Here is a 21,724-nt window from a genome sequence, read left to right on the forward strand (position 1 = left end):
TTGATTTCTGTGGAATTACTGAAATTAATTTCCCCGACACACTGGGCTTCAGCTGTATTTTATTGCCACTTCCAATACCAGTCATACCAGTTGTGTTAAGGACGGTTAATGTTCCATATGTCATCAATAATATGCTGCAATTTATAATGTTTTTTATCTGACATAGTTGATTATTCCCTGGTTTCAGGTCTTGCACCCTGTTCAGTTAAAAAGACTAGGCATCCGAAGAACCTTCTCCGGGCCGGTGTCTGTCACTCTGTGGGATGGTGTAACAGATGTAAGTTGTCTTAGATTATCTCCCTCTAGGGGACTCTGGGTTAGAACAGGACCCACTACCTCATGAATGTCACAGGATCCAACACAAATGGGACTCTGTGACTGTCACTAGTTGCCTGGATGCCGTGATAGAGCTGGAATATTGCTGACTGCAGCTTTGAACAACATTCACTCTGTCAGAATATCAAAGTATGTCAATTTCAACACTAAAAAATCAAAACCATCTCATTCTTAGACTTTTGAAATTGCAATGTTATTTTCCAGGATTTTTGAACATTTTAACACGCGTTTCCTAATATAGACTGGAGCAAGGATTTGTATCAGTTTTGTAGCTCAAGTATTATAGGCTGGTAGGACTCTTCCCAGACTGACTTAAACCATTCTCTCATTCTCTGTGTGTATGTTCTGTGTATGCATCCACCTGTATCTGAGCACTGGAAACCCATGTCTTATCCCAATCTCATTCAAATCCGATCTTAGTTCTTACTGATGCTAAGCCAAGATCTGAGGGCATCCCATAACAGGCCAAGTCAGAACGGGGGCGGTCGGGCAGCCTAGTGGTTAAAGCGTTCGCTCGTCACGCCGAAGACCCGGGTTCGATTCCCGACATTGGTACGATGTGTGAAGCCAATTCTGGTGTCCCCCGCAGTGATATTGCTGGAACATGTGGAATATTGCTAAAAGTGGCATAAAACCATACTCGCTCATTTGCTCGCTCACTCACTCACTCATTCACTCACCCACTCACGTCAGGACGACCTTTCATGAAATGACTAATGAAATGACAAACATGTCCACATTAGCCAGTGAGAAAGCAGCTTTCTGGAGCTATACGACTTTCATTACAGGGGGGCACAGGTGGCCCAGTCGTCTAAGGCGCAGTGATTCGCTGTGCAGAGTTAAGTCCCTTGGGCATGCCAGAAACCTATGATTGTGGGTTCGAATCCCGGTTCGCCCCGATTATTATTCTAGGTTTGTCAGCACCATACCTGTGCTCATGGATTTCACCAAAGTGGTAAACATCTGAGACCTCCATCACTTCGGGCTTTCTTCCCAAATTAAGCTGACACGCCTCGATATAACTGGAATACTGTTAAAAGCGGCGTTAAACCCAACTCACTCACTCACTCACTCCATTACAGATTACCCTTTGAAAAATATTTTGACAAAATTCTTGATTCATAATTTGAAAACTGAACAAAAGAAAATTCTGGAATGTCTAATAGATGGCCGAGATTGTATGGCAGTACTTCCCATGGGCTTTGTAAAGACTTTTCCCATTCAAATCTTAATCCCATTGAAGTGAGAGAGAGATAATGATTTTGGCAGATTCAGTGCTGTAACTGTCATTCAGAATACCCTGTGTTATCCATTTCGTGTTTGCATGATAGAAAACACATTCCAACTGTCACTTCCTTATCTGGTATTGGTTGTGTCTGATCCATTTCTTTTCCTTTTAGAGCTTTTGTCCTGTCTTGTTTTTCTTAATTTTGTTTTGTACTTTGGTACTGTTTAATAATGTTTCAAGAGGTCCTTGTCTCTGGCCGGGTGACTGTTGACGTCCGGACAAGATTGAGATCAAATTAATCAAACACCACATTGTTTACTGTCTCAACTATTAATGGTCATTGAATCAAACCCATGTCACACACACAATGTCTTAAGTTTTATCACGGCACTAATTACAGAGTTTACACTGCCTAGACCATACATTGGCACTAGTTCTCAGACCCTGTGTTGTTCTGCACATCTGTAATAGTTATTTCTTGTCATTCAGCATCATCAACACATCAGCATGATCTACCCAAAACTGACATTTTGAAAAATGCAAATATATGTATATTTATAAATTTTAAATGTGTATGCAGAATTTGTGTATGCTTTTGATTTTGTTTTCTCTTTCAGAATGCAATGAATATTATTTGTTAATTTCTCTAAAGGGAGTTAAGCCGTAAGACTTCTAGCCATCAGCAGAAATCAGGGTCCTCTCCCCTTGACCGTGTTTGGAAAATCGGAATTTCATGCTGGTAAAAATTGCACTAGGCAACAATGGGACAAAAATATCGAGGAAGCATAATTCTTGCCCTATGTTATTCAGTGACTGTGCTCATTGTTCTTATTTGCTATATTTAACAGGGCCTTAGTACAAGAAAACCTCATGATTGAAACAGCGTTGTCCCAAGTAAAATTGCTTCAAGTAACAAATGAATAAATTCCAGCACATAATGTCCTTTTACTCAGATAAAGATATTCTCAAAAGTTAATTCGCTGGTCAAGAGGGCAGGGAGTCCAGATGAACAGGGTTTGCATTAGCAGGGAGGATTCACTATCAACTTTATGGGTGTGTAAAGGGTTAGATGATGTGCTGTGCACAATGAGCAGGCTTACAGCTATAATACTGTCAGAACATGACTTTTCACAATATTTCCAGTATTTAAAGATTGACTGTATTTTTTTCGGTTCATTGCAGTATGAATCGAAAAACTGATGTGCAAACTGTATGTATTATTCATTGATATCAGCAAAATTACATCTTGGAATACACTGGGAAATGTAAAGTTTATGTAAGTGGAGTGTATATTATGTTTAGAAGAACACAATAAAAAATTAAAACATTGCTGTGATATTAAGACATCAGGAGTTCGAGTCTGTAATTTATTCCACCAAACACAATAACAAATGATGAATTAACTTGGACACATATTTGACACAATGTATTGCCTTTGTTATTGAAATAATAATAATAATAATAATAATAATAATAATAATAATAATAATACATTTGTATTGCGCCAAATTCCATTTTCAAGTCGATGCTCCTAGCGCTACAGATATGATATAATGAACACAATTCATGCAGAGCTCCAGATAAGCTGCGTATCTGCGTAAAATATGCATCAGAAATGCAGAAATGCAGAAATATTCCGTCAACCTTGCCAAACTCCACGATGACAGTTACATCATGATCATTTGCCATCACACTTTCTTGTGGAAGTATCACCAGTTTGCAGGGACTAGATGAATAGTGTTTTTAAATATCTAACTTAAATACCCATGTGTAAAAACTAGTGGGTAACAGAAGTAGGTAGTTGACAGTCTCAGTTCTTGTGGCAGTTGGTTCAGAGTGTAGTGTAAGTGTTGTAAGTTCTCTGACCAAATGATTTCAGTCTGGTTGCAGGGATTTAAAGCAGCTGTTTGTTATTAGATCCTGTGTGTTCCAATATAGTTTGTTAATTATTCATTGATCGTGTGTGTTTATTAACTGATTTCACAATTTAGTTGTGTACGTGACAATTTCTGGATTAACTTTTGCGTTTTAACTTGGGAATCAACACGTAACAAAATGAATTGTTGAATAATCGGCATATTCTGCTGGTTTTGACACCAAATTTAGACGTCAGATTCTCCAAATGTAATACAATGCATGCCGCTAGCATCCTGTCCAAAATTGGCTTTTGTTTTTCTAGCAATGATGCTTGTCAGTGTTAATTACACTCATATCATAACAGTGGAGGTGATTTATTTGTTATAGATCATTCTCAAGTGTTTAGTTATTGTAGGATCAAACAGAATTCACTGGTCTGTGTTTTGTTTCATGTGACTGTTTATTCATTGGCTTTGTGAACAAATGTGACAATGTATGTTGTGCATAAGAGATATGGCTGGATACTTTCACTGGCTAAAGAGTCATCTCTCACAGTTGTCTAAAGCTGATATGATTTGTAAGTGATGACCAAAAATGAATGAATTTGGGTAATAATAATACGAAACCACTAAACACTCAGTGTTATAGATTATTACTGTATTCAACGTGATAAGCGCCCAAAGCGAACAATCCCAATTAGCACCCCTTTTGATTGATCAATGTACACAAGACTTATTTATTCGTGTATAATACGCACTCGTGTGTTATATGCACCCTTAATCATGGGTAATTATATTCTGGAAAATATATCTGTTGTGTATAATACGCACAGACTTTTCTTTTGTATCATTTCTGGCTGTCAGCATAAACCACGAAATTAACAATCTTTCAATTCTGTTTTTTTTGCTCACCAAAATTATATTCTAATAAGAGCCCCCTATTTCTAATTTTGAGAGCGCCCTGGGCGCTCATTACGTCGAATACGGTATGTCCCTCGTGAAATGAACTTTTATTGCCTCTCGCCAAGGCTGGATTGTACACATTATTATTACTTGCCCTTAAATATGTAATTCCTTGTAGAATGTGTGTTGTTCATACACACATGATGCCGTGCACAGCGCACAGGCCACATATCAGGTGAAGTTAAACAACGTCGGTAGCGGAGAGTCCTCTGATGGGTGACCGCATTTTGGCAGCATGGCTCCTGAGAGTTGCTAGGAGTTCGGTCCTGCCACACAATGAAGCATTATATATGTAACACATGCTGTCTCTTGGGCAAGTGACTTTGTTCAAAATGTGCCGCTGGTCACCGAGCAGTGAATGGGTACCCGCTAGGATGAGATGGCAATGTGGTTGTTAACTTTCCAGCTCCTAACAGGCAGCTTGGGTTGTATACACCCCAGGGAGCTGAGAATAATTCTTGAGTGCACAATGATCTAGTGACCAGGGTAATAATAGCGCTTTGAGCGTGCCCCCTGTGTGTTGTGGAAAGATGCACAATATAAATAGCCTGCTCTGTTATTCCCAAATTTACTCACTAACTAGTTATGTACTGGGTGATTTCAGAAATGTTGATGAAACTATAGAAAAATACAATAATATCCATCATACTGACATTTCCTGCTGAGGAAGCAGTCCATATTTCGATTTTGCAAGACATGAATTATTTATCTCACCAATTTCATCTTTAAAAGTCATGAGTTAAATACAACTCCATTATAACTAAAACAGAATTTAATATATATCTTAAAATCTCTTTTGTGATGTCAATGAATGCTTGACACTAATTGATATCTTAAATTTGAGTTATTATATAAGTTCTGCTTACCCGGTATTCATATTCTTGATATCAATGCTTGTAAATGAATTATTGGTTTCATGTAAAGAAAGAATGATACAATTGTTCCTTCATTTCTGCCTGTGCAAATGATATAATCTAACTAGCCATTTATAAGTACCGGTATGATTGAAATTGCCATACTGAATTTAAAATAGAAAAGGATTTTGATGGGTCAGGGAAATTCAAGGTCAGAGAATTATCCTGAAATACACAGCTAATTTAAAATTTACAATCTCTTAATATTTATCAAATTTTCAAAACTTGTAATAACCTGTTGTTATCAACATATTGAAAGTAATTTGTATTGATTTAAATAAATATTAGGATTTTAATTTTTAGCAAACCTAACTGAAGGTCAAGTGTCTGTCATGTGGTTGTCCATTCAGTTGTCTGTTGTTAACTTTTGAGTTTTTGACATTACCTCTGAAACTCCCAGGCCTGTGTAACTGAGACATTGTATGAATGATCCAAGCTATGGTGTCTCTAAAATGCATTCACAGAAATCCAATTCATCTTTAATTTTAAACCAGATAAAATTAATAAAAGTGTATTTTTTCTCATTACTTAGCCATGTCTGCATCTGTGGTTAATTTTCTTATTATGTGTGTAAGTGGCATGCAAAGTTGGAGATAAACATCTGTGTTTTCAATGTAGAGCTAGGCTACCTGTAGATTTAACCGCGCTAAATTGAATTTGGAATCTCCTGTATCTCCTGAATCTCCTGTATCCACAAGGACCAGATGGCTGGTAGGCTGTCCTCAAGTTGTGGAAGCTTTAAGAGAAACCTGCTAACAGATTTACTGGCTTTTCAGAAGCGCACAGAATCAGCAACGGCCACCAGGCGGGATACAGTTTGCAAAGATGACATCCCAACCGGGTCTCGTGAAGAACAAGCATGTCATTCGGGCTCCGTTAGCTATAGCAGGAGATCACAGACTTTGATCATTCCAGAATCCTGGTCACTGTTGGACGAGGCCACACTGGGAGACCACCCCATGATGACTACGGATACAAAGCATCATTCTACTTCACTCCTGGGTGTTAATTTTTACTGTACAGAATCCAAAGCTGACGTTCATCATACTCTCCTGTGGCCAAGGTACACTCTTTAAGTTATCACCCAGTGTCCAACAATTTACTGAATCTGGGACATGACGATCATCTCCCCCTACTGTCTTTGATGAAGCAATTATGCCAGACTCTCGATTGTCCTCTCGCAGACTTTCAGGTTTTGGATGAGGATTTTCTCTGTCTGGTCTGCATAATATCACATTCCCATTAGCACGACAGACGGATTGTTTTCAAGCCAGCTGCAGAAGAGATATAGCTCAGCAGTCAAACCTCCTGAAAATACCAGAAGTTCTCAACCTAGATCCCAAGGTCAGAGTGATTGCAGATTCTGCCTGCACTACCAACCATCCAGTCATTTGCGATCTTATTGAGATGGTTTTCTCCAATTTACGCCTACAGACCTTTGACGTATTGCCAACTCGGGATCCAGTGGCAGGGTGTCTTTTGTCATAAGCCGAAAATTGAAAGCCAGCCACGTCATTTCAAGGGGATACAAGCTACCCTTCTGCAATCATCCTCTCCTTGTACCCCAGCACCCAGTAGGCCAAAGATTCCATCTGGAAGGGACCAAATTACAGGCGTCGGAACACTATTGGAGAAAACACAATTCAGAATATTCCTTCCTCCCAAGTTCCAGTACAGAAGATTGGCTGATCAGCCTAGATCTGCAAGACAACTATTTCCATGTCTCCATTCATCAAGCATTGCAGAATTATCTGTACTTTGCAGTAAATGCACGAAGAGACAAATTCCAAGTTCTTCCGTTTGCGATCTCCATAGCACCTTGGCTATTCACAAGAGTCACAAATACCATTATAAGTTTTGCCCACCTACAGCCAGTTTGTCTACACAGATATCTACACTTCTTGAAGGCAGATAAAGACAGATCCCGGGTTCAAATGAACAAAATCTTCCTGATCCAGCTGATGACTTAACTAAGTTTCCTCATGCATCCAACCAAAACAGATCATCCCAACACAGGACATAGTGTACACTGGGGCCCATTTCCAGTTACAAGTTGGACGTCTCTGTCTCCTGGAAGATTGACATTGACAATGCTTAGCATGGTAACATCTTGTCCCACACGATCTCTCCGATGGTGGATGTTTCCTCTAATCTAACTTCTCCAGGACATGAAATACAGAGGAAAACTGATATTACAACCTCTTGAGAATTGGATCAATTCGTTGAGATCTCAGCCCATAGATTCTCTCTTCTAAATACAAGACAACTAGAGTCAGGAACTCAACTGGCGCACTCACAGAGATCATGTTATGAGCAGCATTCCCATAGTATTTCCGACACCCAAACAGCATCTGTTTACAGATGCATCAGACACAGGTTGGGGAGCCAATATGGATGACCCCAAGATCCAGGGTTTATGGAAGAAGAACGAGAAAGATCTCCCTAATAACTGCCTAGAGATGAAGGCAATCTTTTATGCTCTCAAGGAGTGGAAAGTCTATCTAACTCACTCCACAGTCCTTGTAGCCATGTACAATACCACAGTGGTTGCTTACATACAGAAGCAAGGAGGAACCAAGTCCAGCTCCCTGATGACAGAGACTATACGATTGTGTGCCTTGGCAGACTCCATTGGCTACTGGATAGAAGCAAGACATATTCCCGGGAAACTGAACATCTTAGCAGACCATAGAGAATAGTGGCAACAGAGTGGTCACTTATCCAGAAGTTTTCAAGTGGATAACATCAGTATGGGACATATGTGCATCCCTTTGCTACTTGCCTGAACAACCAGGACAGCCAATTCGCTTATGCTTTCCCGCCATGGGCTCTTCTAAACAACGGGAAGAACTGACAGACTGTATCATCATTCTAAAAGCTCCAATATGTCCAGGAAGAGCATGTTTTCTCAGACTGTGCTAATGGAAGATCCTCACCACCTATCACTTTAGCGAGATCTTCTACGTCAACAAAGGTTGGACATATTCCAAAACAATCTCTCCATCGTCCATCTAACTGTCTGGAAGCTATTTCGCAGAATATACAGGATCCTGGCTTCTCTGAATCTGTCTCTACAGCTGTGGCCAAGTCCTGGTGACCTCCTCCCTCTCTCCTTTATGACAACAGATGCAACAAGTCTGTCCAGTGGAGACAACGACATGGTCGGGGGATAGAACTGAAACTATTCCCATGGTGGCAAACTTTATTACACCTTTGTCAGGAAAACAAGCTCTGCCATGATACAAAAGAATATAAAGGTCGGCTCTACATTCTGTATAACGTCTTGATGGATTATCCAACGTAGATCATCCTACTCTAAACAGACTCATGCAGTCTTTTCTGATGGAAGATGTGAAATCACCCAGTACCTTCCCATTAGTAGTTCCAGCAGCCCTTCTAACTGTTTGAAGCTCTGGCCCAAGCTAAATTAATTCAGAAGGTAAGGAAGACTGCATTCCTCTTAGAGATGGCCACAGTGACTTGAATCTCAGAACTCCACCCTCTGGACTATTCAACTCTTACTCATGCCAAGGAATGGAGCTCCATTACCGTGAGATCGCTCCTGGACTTTGTTGCCAAAAATCAGTTAACATCCCTCAGATGATTTGACCACAGACCTTGTACTGTCCCTGCATTGGCTCCAGTGGTTGATCATCCATACTGTTGTCTTTACTTAAGTTCTATCTGAAGACTACAGAACCACACAGGAGACAAAGAAAAAGACTTTCTCTGACAGAGACATTACCAAAGCCACAGTGGTAGGATGGCTCAAGTCTTCTATAGCCAAGATTCCCCACATCTACTCACATCTTCGGGCCATGAAATAAGAGCCTTGGCTATGAGTCTTGCATCGTGGAATACAGTATCAATAGAACAACTAGTATCCAGCTGTCAGTGGGGCTTGCACAACACTTTCATATAATTTTCCTTGCATGATGTTCAGCCAGACCTGGGACCGTGGCAGCTCAATCAATTAGCCAATAGTTTTCCATCCTTCTATGAAAAAAGGTGGGGCAGAGGGAGGTGAGGAGCAGACATCAGCAGATTCAGGTGAGGGGTACACCGTCTTGATGACCCTAGTTACTGAGTAAATGTACTTGCTACATCAGGGGCAATTGACCGGAAGTGACATCATGGTCTGAAAGTGATGTCATAACCTGAAGTGTCATCACAATTAGAAGTGACAATGTGACTGGAAGTGACATCAGAAACAGCAAACCAGATGACGGTGTGAGAGATGGTTTTAGAACAAGGTCCTCCTGAGGTGATTTGATAGTTATACCTGATTTCGATATGACTATTTATGGATATTTATGGATGGAATCACAAGAAATTGGAAATCTAGTGCTAACAATACTGGGAGTCTACTTGAAGCAGGGCCTGCCTATCTCTCTGGTGCATTCTGTCAGTGATGTAATAGAGGTAGAGGATTTGTAAGAATTATAGGAACAAAAGTAATTATTGTTAATAATTCTAAGAATACCCCCTCTATGACATCAGAAATACCCGCTCCCATCTCCCCTTTCATCTGGCTCAAGTTGATAGACGTTTGGGAAAGTGGTGAGTATTTTCCTGCCTTTGCAAGCTGAAGAGCTATAAGCTGATTGGTGCTAATGTGGTGACCTCTTGTGTGTAGATGATAGTGAAGAGATCTTCATTTGAAATTGTGAAGATTTAGTTATAGTGTGATTGCAGCCAAAATACAGAAATTTGGCAATGATTTAATAGAGGTAGTATTCTTAGAAGTATTACCAATGATAACTATTGTTCCTATAAATATGGGTTTCATCAAAGTAGTAAATGTCTGAGACCTGCATCACTTCAGGCTTTCCTCCCACATCAAGCTGACATGCTGTGATATAACTGGAATACTGATCAAAGCCTGTGTTTAAACCCAACTCACTCACTCAGTTTAAGATTGTCAGCAGTTGTTCAATTTTACTTAAAGACATTCTTACATCAGCCTTATTTGTGGTTAAAAAATCTTCAATTATGTCATCAGCAGTACATGACTCTAGATTTGTATGGAAATTAATACTGCTTGTATCATTCTGTCAATTGCATGGATCGATGCTTATGACATCAATCACTGGATTGCCTGGTCCAGACTTGATTATTTACCAAAAGCCATCATATAGCTGGGATATTGCTGAGTACGGTGTTAAACAACAAACAGAATCTTCCAGATGTTTTGGTTCATTGAAATATTTCGGGGTGTAAGACGAAAATAAGTACTGTCATTTTCCTCTTCCATTACAAAAACCTCACACTGCCGATCCATGCATTAAAATCCCATGATAATAAAACATCAATATTTATGCCCAAACTGGCACTTAATATCTGATACCATTATGTCTGACACATCAATATCATCATCCTTTGGGTCTTCTAAGAGCAATGACCGCTCAGAGAGAATATAGACACAACCAAATATGAAATCACACCCATGTACGTCAGGGTCTGGTTCAACATTAAGGACAATTGTCCTCCTCTGGGAGGAACCTGATGAGTACATACACTCTGTCTCCACTTGTAAACACAGCGACTAGACCAGAGTATCGGCAGAATTGCTTCAAGCTCTACCATGTCTACATGCAAGATATTCTAAATCAGGGAATACATTCATGGAGTCTCGTGACATTTTGCAATGTCTGAATTAACACAAACATGGAATTCAGGGATAGAAGTTTGTTTTTGTGTCATTGGGCACTCATTAAGATATTTTGGTGTGCCCTGTGGACTTAAAATGTGCTGAGAAGAATAGGCTGGATCCATTATCAAATACGGCTGGGTACGATTTCGTTCTGTTTTACTGTCTGCACCAGGTGCAACCAAGTGAATTAATCAGGCTACACCTCCAAAATATTGGCTGCACTATTTTATTTTATTTTATTTTATTGAAACACCGTATTTTCAGTTATTTTGAATATTAAATAAATTCAAAGAGAAAATAAACTTTACTGTATTTTATTTGGGGAAATCTGGCTTTTAACATTTTGATATTCAATAAACAGCCTGAAAAAAAAATGTTTCAAAGTGTCTGTTTGTTGTGTTTGTAACCTCATGAGTGACTGTTCTGGTGAAGAATTAGTTCTGCAAATTCACTGCATTCAGACCACCTGTGTATTTCACTATTTTCATGAACTTTTGTTTCTTGGATTCTAAATGATGTGCAGCCAGTTCTAAAGAATTCAGTTTTCCACTTTAATCGAAATCATGTATAACTGCAACCCTGCACTTGTGGTCGGAAATGTTACCTGTTTTGGGTGGATCCTTGCAATAAAGGTTACCTGCAGATGGGATATAGCGAAATCGATCCCTGTTAGGTGAAAGTCATTTCACAAAGGCCAGCCAAGTTTGAAAGGTTGACCCTTTTTTTATCTCCCGCTGGGCCAGAATGGCCGAAGGGGGATTATGTTTCCAGAGAATATCCCTGACACTCTACACACACGATGTCCACATGTTGATGATACGCATATCGCAGTCCCGTTTCATTTCGACTAATTTTGACAGAGTTACTACCCCTGTTTTACGGAGCTTCATTTGCCTAATTTTGAGATAGGGTACTAAGCTTGTGAAATCAACTCCCCCTACAGTTTCCAGAGAATATCCCTGACACTCTATACACAAGATTTCGACATGTTGATAATATGCATATCACAGTCCCGTTTCATTTCGACTAATTTTGACAGAGTTACTGCCCCTGTTTTACGGAGCTTCATTTGCCTAATTGTGAGAGAGGGTACTAAGCTTGTGAAATCTACTCCTCCAGTTTCCAGAGAATATCCCTGACACTCTACACACAAGATTTCGACAAGTTGATGATACGCATATCGCAGTCTATTTCAATTCGACATATTTTGACAGAGTTGCTGCCCCTGTTTTACAGAGCTTCATACTTGTTAAAATAATTCATGCGGGGGATGTTGTGCTCTCAGAGGACTCTTGTTTTCATTGAGATTGATTATCATTTCTCTTTTCAAGTTCCAAATTGCCTGATGTATTATGTGAATTAAACTGTGAATTAAGCATGTTTCAATGGGGGAATTATACAAGCATTAAATTAATTTGCATTAATAAGCATTAATTAGTTTCAATGGTCATAATTTGCCATGTGTTGGTCTTGTTTACTTGTGTGAAAGAACACTTATCACAGGGTTAAGTTCATTAATATTGTCACAAGCTATTGTAGCTAAACAATATCATTTCTCGAGAGTTTGTTTTAAGGGATTGATTAGGCCCATTTTCATTTTGGAATACCCAGATTTACTTTGTGAATCATACCGTGCATAAAGCTTGTTTGTCATGTTAGTTTGAGGTTTCAAATAATCAACATTGTCACAAGGTGTTGCTGAAATAAATTATTTCTATGTTTGCCCTTACGGCACCAGGAACTTGTTTAAACGATTTTATCCATGTCATATGACTGAAATACAAAAAGAGTTGAACTCTGGAATTTATCGCATGATTGCTTAAAATTGCTGTTATGTAGGTGTGATTGTACAATATGTTATATATGAGCAGTATAATATCTTCATAATAATGTAAAGTAATGTAAAAAGACTTGTTTGTACAAAGATGGAATGTTGTGGTGGTACATATTGACCTTTTCAAATATTTAAGTACACCTTTTTATTCATGATATCAAGCCCTCTTCTGTTCAACTGCCAAGGTTTTGCTTTCAAGATATCATTCAAGAGGACTTAGAAGGGCATTTATTGTGATGACATGATTTTCAATAGGGTTGGGTCCTGAGTAGGACCTGGGTACCCACAGTACTACCTGGACCCGTGGTTAGTCACGTGATATATTGTTTAATTACAAAAACTCACTATAGCTCAGTGGTTACACTGAAAGTCGCTAATGTTCTATTTCTTTCTGACGATGCGCTCTTTCCTTTTGACTTGTATATGTGTGAGTAGAGATAATCAGACATTTTGTTCCCAACTCTTGAGACCTTCAGTGGATACCCGGGTAGGGTCATGTTATGAGGTGTCGGATACCCGGGTAGTAAATTTGGACTTGTCCCAGCCCTAATTTCAAAATTGAAACGTAGAGGTTAACCCTGAAATTGGTTTGCTCAGAACTAATTTGTGAAATCACTAAATGACCACACAAGAGCATTTACCAAAATTGTTCACCAGCCGTTCCATTGTTTGCTGTCACTAATAATACCTAAAAATATATTCACAACAGTTTCTAACCCCACTAATATTACTTACATATAATACCAGCGTCTCATGCAGTTGTGTTGTTGAATGGGTGTTTTTTTTTCACAACATAAATATTGTAACTGCCCTGGGTACAACTTACAGGGATTCAGAAGATGGTGGAGATGGGGCTGGTTTGACAGAGTATATTAGCAGCTTTCTTGTTTTGATTATGGACACATACAACTGCAGAATGATTTACTATCATCTATATGAAACTCTGAGATTCCATCTGACATTAAGCCTATGTAAGTGTTATGAAGTTGATCATCTTGATCATCATCGTCCGGCTGGAACCAAGGCTTGAGGGGGATTCGGTAAGAAGAATAATTGGAATCGTAAGAGAATGTTTCTGGAATGTTGGATCTTTCTGGTTCATTTGCATGATTTAAAGACTCCATTCCCTATGAATATTGAGTGTGCTTAAAACTTGACACTTATCCCCAAGTGTTGCAGATGTATAACTGTTGAAGCAATCACCATATTTACTTCATCATATGAATATTCAGCATGGGCTTTAACTCTCTTAAAAATTATTTGTTTTATTCATGAAAGATCAGGGTTTTATTCCAACCATCTTTAAAGGATTCATGACGTCTGCTTTGTATACAATGCTGAAATGAATATGAGATTTGTCTGGAAAGTCAGCAATGGGAAATGATCAGTGTAGGTGTATACATATGAAACAAAAGTTAGTGCTATATATGTATCATGTTTGTAGATGTGAAATTAGCTCACAGACATTGGGGATCAGAGATTCCTACAGTGTAAATGGGGGGCACGGGTGGCCCAGTCGTCTAAGGCGCTGCGATTTGCTGTGCAGAGTTGTGTCCTGTGGACACGCCAGAAACCTATGATTGTGGGTTCGAATTCCGGTTCGCCCCGATTATGTTTCTAAGTTTGTCAGCACCATACCCATGCTCGTGGGTTTCACCGAAGTGATAAACGTCTGAGACCTGCATCAGTTCGGGCGTTCCTCCCACATTAAGCTGACACGCTGCGATATAACTGTAATACTGTTAAAAGCGGCTTTAAACACAACTCACTCACTCACTACAGTGTAAATGGTCGTGGGTACATTTGGTGAAGCTACAAGTTGGTTTGTTGTTACACGCTGTATGCTGGTAACCTGTATGAGTTTGGACCAAATGGACCAGTGATTATTTGAGTCTGGGTGAGTGAGTATTGTTTTACGCTGCTTTTAGCAACATTCCAGCAGTATCATGGCAGGGAACACCAGAAATGGGCTGATTGGAGTCTGGACCAGAGAAGCCAATGATTGATATTATGAGCAATGATCCATTCATTTGGGGTGTGATGGTACAAAAGCAACCAAGTTACAAAGCATGGTGTCCTGTTCACGAAGCTATCTAAGTGTTAAGATTGTCGTTAAGGTGTTAAGTGAAATAAATCTTAGCTGAGTCTGTTCTCAAAGCCATCTTAGTGTAACCGGGGGTGTTCATAAATAACACGGGTCATATTTTAGGAGGATTTATTCATGACGGTGAGAGCAAACACCTTGAGACATATTCTTTAAAAATGAATATACATGTAAATATATATATATATGTATGTAAATAAACACAGACACAAGCATTTAAGGGCACATCACATTCACATGCAGTAATAGTTATATTCATTCACATCGTCACACGGATGACATCGTTGAAATAGATTAAACTCATGTTAAAACAAATACATTGAAGGATGTGTTATAAGTCACCATAACTATATATACATTTGTATCCCTATGCTAGTGTAATGATATGATAAATATGATGTTTGATTACATTAATACACAAGAAAAAACAATCATACCCTGTAGGTGAAACTGGGGTGCGAACTGAGTTCAAAAACACAAACTGACAAGACTATGATGCCTGCACCTAAATACAAGTACAAAAACAAAGATACTCACTTAGGAAAAACTGGTAATCTTAGGTAACACGAATTATATGTTACAAATAACATACCTACAAACTCTTGACATTATACATAAATAACATGGTTATAAACAAACACATACATGATAAATACATACCGTATATCGCTGTGTATAAGGCGACCCCACGTATAAGACGACCCCCCTGTACACGCCTTAAAAATCAACCCAAAATCCTATACTCCGTGTATAAGGCGACCTGGAATGAAACACATGACAAGTCTGACTGATATACCGGTAGAAGATTTAACGTGCTCTTGCCGACTGTAGCGTATTTCGCACACGGACATCACAAATTAGTTAGTTAGTTACTTTGGAGATTTAATGTGCGCTTTCCGACTGATGCGTATTTCGCACACATCACAAGTGCGCACACAAACCTTATATATGCAATAAAAATATGTTTATCTTGCGTTGTTTTTTTTCTACAATGATAGGTCGCGTGTGTAACTCCGGCACACGTCGCCATTTTGTGTTTACACGGTACGACACCAAATTGGTGCCCGTAAAATAAAATTCATTTATGAAGTAATAACATATAAGAGACAATGGTGAGTAATTTAATCGCCAATTAACTATGGTACACACTTGCTCACTCATTCTCAAATAAAACACAGGGGATAGGTGAAGATATACAGTGCTGGATTTCTCTAAGAATTTTCTGACCTAGTTAAAACATTTGAATGGCTGCAATTATATGACTGTATGTAATGACTTATCTAAATAAGTATTAAGACTTAGTAACACTACAACTGATTACACAAATAGATACATGAAGTAAGACGAGTTCTATGGATGAACAACTTCTTTATTACAATTAGTGCGACGTTTCGGTGTAGATCCTAACCCCTTAACAAGCAATAGATGAATAAAGGTGTTAGGATCTACACTGAAATGTCGCACTAATTGTAATAAAGAAGTTGTTCATCCATAGAACTCGTCTTACTTCATCACTCCAACTTCTAAATGCCACTGAAAGAAGAAATAGATACATTATACTCAATAGTACATTATTACAATACTTATAGAACATTACTCACCTGTTAGGACAATCTCAGGTGAAAATATTACACAAAGCAAAAGTTGTTTGTTGTCAGCATGGTCAAGGTGTAGTGGCTGGAGTGCTGGTTAAATGCTAGGTTTAGACAAAGCCAGTCAGGCGTAAGCCGAATTAAACAAAGGACTGACCCCAGCTACCTGCCCTTCCCTGTCCCACACCCAGAAGTTGAATAAAACAAAACTCCACACAGAGATGAAGTCATTATTCTGCTGAAAGAATACAGCAGCTACACAGGTGTATTCAGTTTATTGCAACACAATAAAAGGTCAAAACATCATTTCATTACAAATAATTATATGTATACAAAGATATAAAATACAGGAAATACACATATATACAGTGCTGCCACATTAGCACAAAGTCATCTTAAGTTTAAGTTTATGAGGGGCGGTCGGGTAGCCTAGTGGTTAAAGCGTTCGCTCGTCACACCGAAGACCCGGGTTCGATTCCCAACGTGGGTACAATGTGTGAAGCCCATTTCTGGTGTACCCTGCCATGATATTGCTGGAATATTGCTAAAAGCGACGTAAAATCATACTCACTCACTTAAGTTTATGACAGTCAGACCTGTCTTTGAAGCTTACAACAGGTAAAATGATGGACAACAGATGACTTGTTTAAGAAAATGATTCGGCAGTACCCATATTATTTCTACAAAACCAAGCGGTTTGCACTTGAACTTTCAATAAATTAACAGCAGATTCTAGAAAAATAATAGCAACGATGTTTTCTTGTCAAGAGCAGTTATTTTATGGAGTGAGTGATAGTGGTTTCCCTTTGATGACCTGTACCATGTATGAAGTATACTCAACAACAAAAGTTCCTGTGACACCAATATTTTAGTGTATTTTTCAATTAAGTAAAGTTTGGTTTTCAATATTGCAGTACATGTATGGAATCAAGTCATAAAAACGCAACTGCTACAGAAAAGCATGCATTCCATGCAAAAGTTGACTTTTATGCAAGCCCCATGCATTTCACTACCCAAGAATGGGTATAAAAACATGTCCTTTAACGGGATTCCATATGCATTGTTTCGCATCGTGCTGACAACAGCCACTCAGAAAAACAACAAAATTACGCAATTATTCAACAGTACGAAATGCCACCATTTGGTGTTTATGGCAACGTTGGCAACAGACGAATGCATTCAGAGACCATCCTCGGAGTGGCAGGCCACGCGAAACCAATAATCGACAAGACAACTGTTTCGAACAATACACTACAAAATCGATTCCAGCCAGCAACAGTGACTGCAAGAAGCATCCCTGGCCTGCAACGAATATATTCACAAACCGTACGTCGTCACCTCAGATGTGCAGGGATTATCGCTAGAAGACCCGCCAGACCTCCCATTTTGACAGGAAACCACTGTCAAGCACGTCTACAGTGGTGCAGACAGCCTCTACGCTGGACGGCCAAGCAGTGGGGACGAGTTCTATTCGCTGACGAGTCTCGTTCTCAACACACCCACAGTGATTGGCGGATTTGAGTGCACTGACGTTGAGGTGAACGTTACGTCAATCATTGTGTCATGGAAGAAGATCAGTTCGGAGGCAGCAGCGTTATGGTATGGGGTGGGACGCCCGGCCTCATATTACTCGACTAGTCCAGGATTCTCTTCAACAAAACAACGTGAATGTCATCCCTGGCCGGCTCGCTCCCCTCATCTCTCACCAATCAAGCACATGTGGGATGAGATGGATCGGCACCTTCGACGTCAACCACATGTTCCACAGACACTCCAGGAACTTCGAAACATGCTCCAGCAGATATGGACAGATATCCCACAGGACTTTGTGCGACGCCTAGTCCATTCCATGAGACGAAGATGTGTTGCTTGCATCGCAACCAGAGGTGGACACACACACTATTGATTTGTATATTGACATTTTGGCATGTTCATGTTTTTTATGAAATCAAGCATTTTCTGAAGTCAGTAAGGCAAATTAAACCATTTGAACGCTTGCAGGAGTCTTTTATCTGTTGCAAACTGAAATTGTTTCAGATTTGGTAAAAAACATAACTTTGCATGAAATCTTATTCAATGTCACAGGAACTTTTGTTGTTCAGTATATATTGCGTGTATTGAGTGTAGATGGTACCTTGCTGTTTGTATATGGATTGCATGCTGTTTGAAAAACATTTTAACCATGAATGAATATTTCATTAGGAATGATAAAAGAAAACAATTCAAGTTTTTTATACCCAACCTAAAAGAGCTGGGTATGTCGTTATCATGGTTATACCAAGGAATTCATTCCATCTGTCTGTCTATCCTTCCATCCATTTTAGGTGTGACCTATAGCTTGGAAACTACTGCACAGATTCTTTTCAAACTTCAAACACTTTTTATACAGTGCTAAGTTTGATTTCAAATATTTGGATTGTCTGCCAAAATACGGCTTTTTTCATTTTTTTACTGAAACATTTGTGCGACCTCTAACTTCAAAACTACTGCATGGATTCTTTTCAGATGAAGGGAACAGTTTCCTTACTAATAGAAGAGGTGTAGTTCAAAGTTTGATTTATATACATATATGTATTTTCTGAAAAAATATGATGTTTTCATTTTGTGAATTTATTAAAAAACATTTACTTTAACATTTGTGCGACCTATCACTCGAAAACTACTTATTGATTCATTTCCAATTGGGGTACAGTTTCTATACCAATAGGAGAAGTGCAGTGCAAAGTTTGTTTTTGAATTACAGATTTTCTGAGAAATATTGCTTTTTTCATTTTTTAAACTTTGAAATATGTTGGCGTCGAAGTTTGGGGCATTAGAGAGTCCTGCTCACTTTTTGTCTTGTTCTCACAGGGTTGTGTAAAAAATATGTTACGTCATTTGCAGACAGAAACCATACAGTAGTGTTTTTGTTGATTGCAAACTGACCTGGTATATCTTTTTTTTCAGATTGAAGTCAAATGTTTGCAATTCATGCTTACAACCCTGGCTGGAGTTTTTTCCTTTGGTAGTGTACAGAGAATCTTTTTTTTAAATTCAATATGAGTGTCAGTTTTTGAGAACAATTGTTTTAATAGTTGCACAGTGAACATTATTTCTGCTGAAAAGAGGATTTAGACCCTGTCTTAACTCACCTACTCATTAGTGGAATAAGTATTAGAAAACAACTAAATTGGTTTGGGTTTTTTTGCTCCAAGGTCATATTTTTACTTTACAAAGTATTTATTTTCTTTGTCCTTGATTCACACATGTTGTTATTTTTCAGTTATTTGTTAAGATTTGTAGTATGAGACCCGAATATAGATATTTACATATATTTGTTTTCTAAATTTTGACAAGTATTATTGACAAAGTTATATTATTGGTGGTTATATTCACTGCTGTTTTTTTTTTTACAAATATTATTACAGATCTACTACCTGGTGAAAATACTTCTGTTTTCAATCATCTAATTTGCTTTGATAATATTCCATGGATTTATAAACATGATAAAGCTCTAGTTAAATGATAGTTTGTCTGTATTCCACCATTACCAGAGCTGGAACTGTGGACACACTTTTTCAGAATGGTTTTTGGAGTATCTAGCCTGTATGAAGGTAACAAATCAACAACAAGACTTATCAATGAGAGGGGGCATGGGTGGCCCAGTTGTCTAATGCGCCTCGATTCGCTGTGAAGTGTTGCCTCCCTTGGGTGCGCCATATTGTAGGTTCGAATCCCGGTTTGCCCCATTTATGCTTCTAGGTTTGTCAGCACCATTCCCATGCTCATGGGTTTCACGGAAGTGGTAAACGTCTGACACCTGCATCACTTCGGGCTTTCCTCCCACATTAAGCTGACACGCTGCAATATAACTGGAATACTGTTAAAAGTATTAAACAGAACTCACTCACTCACTCACTATTAATGAGGGGCGGTCGGGTAGCCTAGTGGTTAAAGCGTTCGCTCGTCACGCCGAAGACCCGGGTTCGATTTCTGACATTGGTACAATGTGTGAAGCCCATTTCTGGTGTCCCCCGCCGTGATATTGCTGGAATATTGCTAAAAGTGGCGTAAAACCATACTCACTCACTCACTCACTCACTCACTCACTCACTATTAATGAGAACTTGGTTCAAACATATCCTTTATTCACTTGACAGCAAACCCATTGACACTGGGGCAAACTTCATCATACAAAGTTGGTGCAGTTGTTGGACAATGTTGCAGAATATCCAACTTTGTGCAGGCATAACAGTACTGCACCAGCTATATTGTGGTTTTCATTATTATAATTTCAATTCGAAGAATCACCCATTGACAATTTTCTAAGCACCCAGGTTGCATATTACACTAAATGTAATGTAATGCTCTTTATTCTCTCATTAAGGTGATATGTCATGAAATACTGCTCAAACAATGTTTATCCAAGAATATCATGGAAAAATGTTCAAACAACGTTAATCTGTAATATGTCATGAAATAGTGTTCAAAACAATGTTAAACCATGATATGTCATGAAATACTGTTCAAACAATGTTAAACCATGATATGTCATGAAATACTGTTCAAACAACGTTAAACCGTGATATGTCATGAAATACTATTCAAACAACGTTAAACCGCGATATGTCATGAAATACTATTCAAACAACGTTAAACCGCGATATGCCACAAAATACTGTTCAAATAATGTTAAACCGCGATATATCATGAAATAATGTTCAAACAATGTTAATCCAAGAATATCATGAAGTACTGTTCAAACAATGTTAAACCATGATATGTCATGAAATACTGTTCAAACAATGTTAAACCATGATATGTCATGAAATACTGTTCAAACAATGTTAATCCAAGAATATCACGAAAAATTGTTCAAACAATGTTAAACCATGATATGTCATTAAATACTGTTCAAACAATGATAATCCAAGAATATCACAAAAAACTGTTCAAACAACGTTAAACCATGATATGTCATTAAATACTGTTCAAACAATGTTAATCCAAGAATATCACGAAATACTGTTTAAACAACGTTATACCATGATAAAATACTGTTCTAAGAATGTTAATCCAAGAATATCACGAAAAACTGTTCAAACAACATGAAACCGTGATATGTTATTAAATACTGTTCAAACAATGTTAATCCAAGAATATCACGAAAAACTGTTCAAACAAAGTTAATCCAAGAATATCACGAAATATTGTTCAAACAACGTTAAACCATGATATGTCATTAAATACTGTTCAAACAATGTT

At 38.5% G+C, this 21,724-nt stretch overlaps 1 protein-coding gene across 1 annotated transcript in view; it reads left to right on the plus strand.

Moving 5' to 3' along the window:
- Positions 1–204: 204 nt before the first annotated feature.
- Positions 205–21,724, plus strand: part of LOC139442525 (melatonin receptor type 1C-like) — a 307,981-nt gene continuing 286,461 nt past the window's right edge. Inside the window, exon 1 of the mRNA XM_071223342.1 lies at positions 205–277. The gene's annotated coding sequence lies outside the window, so the exon portion shown is untranslated. The remainder of the gene's footprint in view (positions 278–21,724) is intronic.

This window comes from Haliotis cracherodii, unplaced genomic scaffold (genome assembly GCF_022045235.1).
Source record: "Haliotis cracherodii isolate W230 unplaced genomic scaffold, xgHalCrac1.p SCAF_5, whole genome shotgun sequence".
NCBI classification, from domain to species: Eukaryota; Metazoa; Mollusca; class Gastropoda; order Lepetellida; family Haliotidae; genus Haliotis; species Haliotis cracherodii.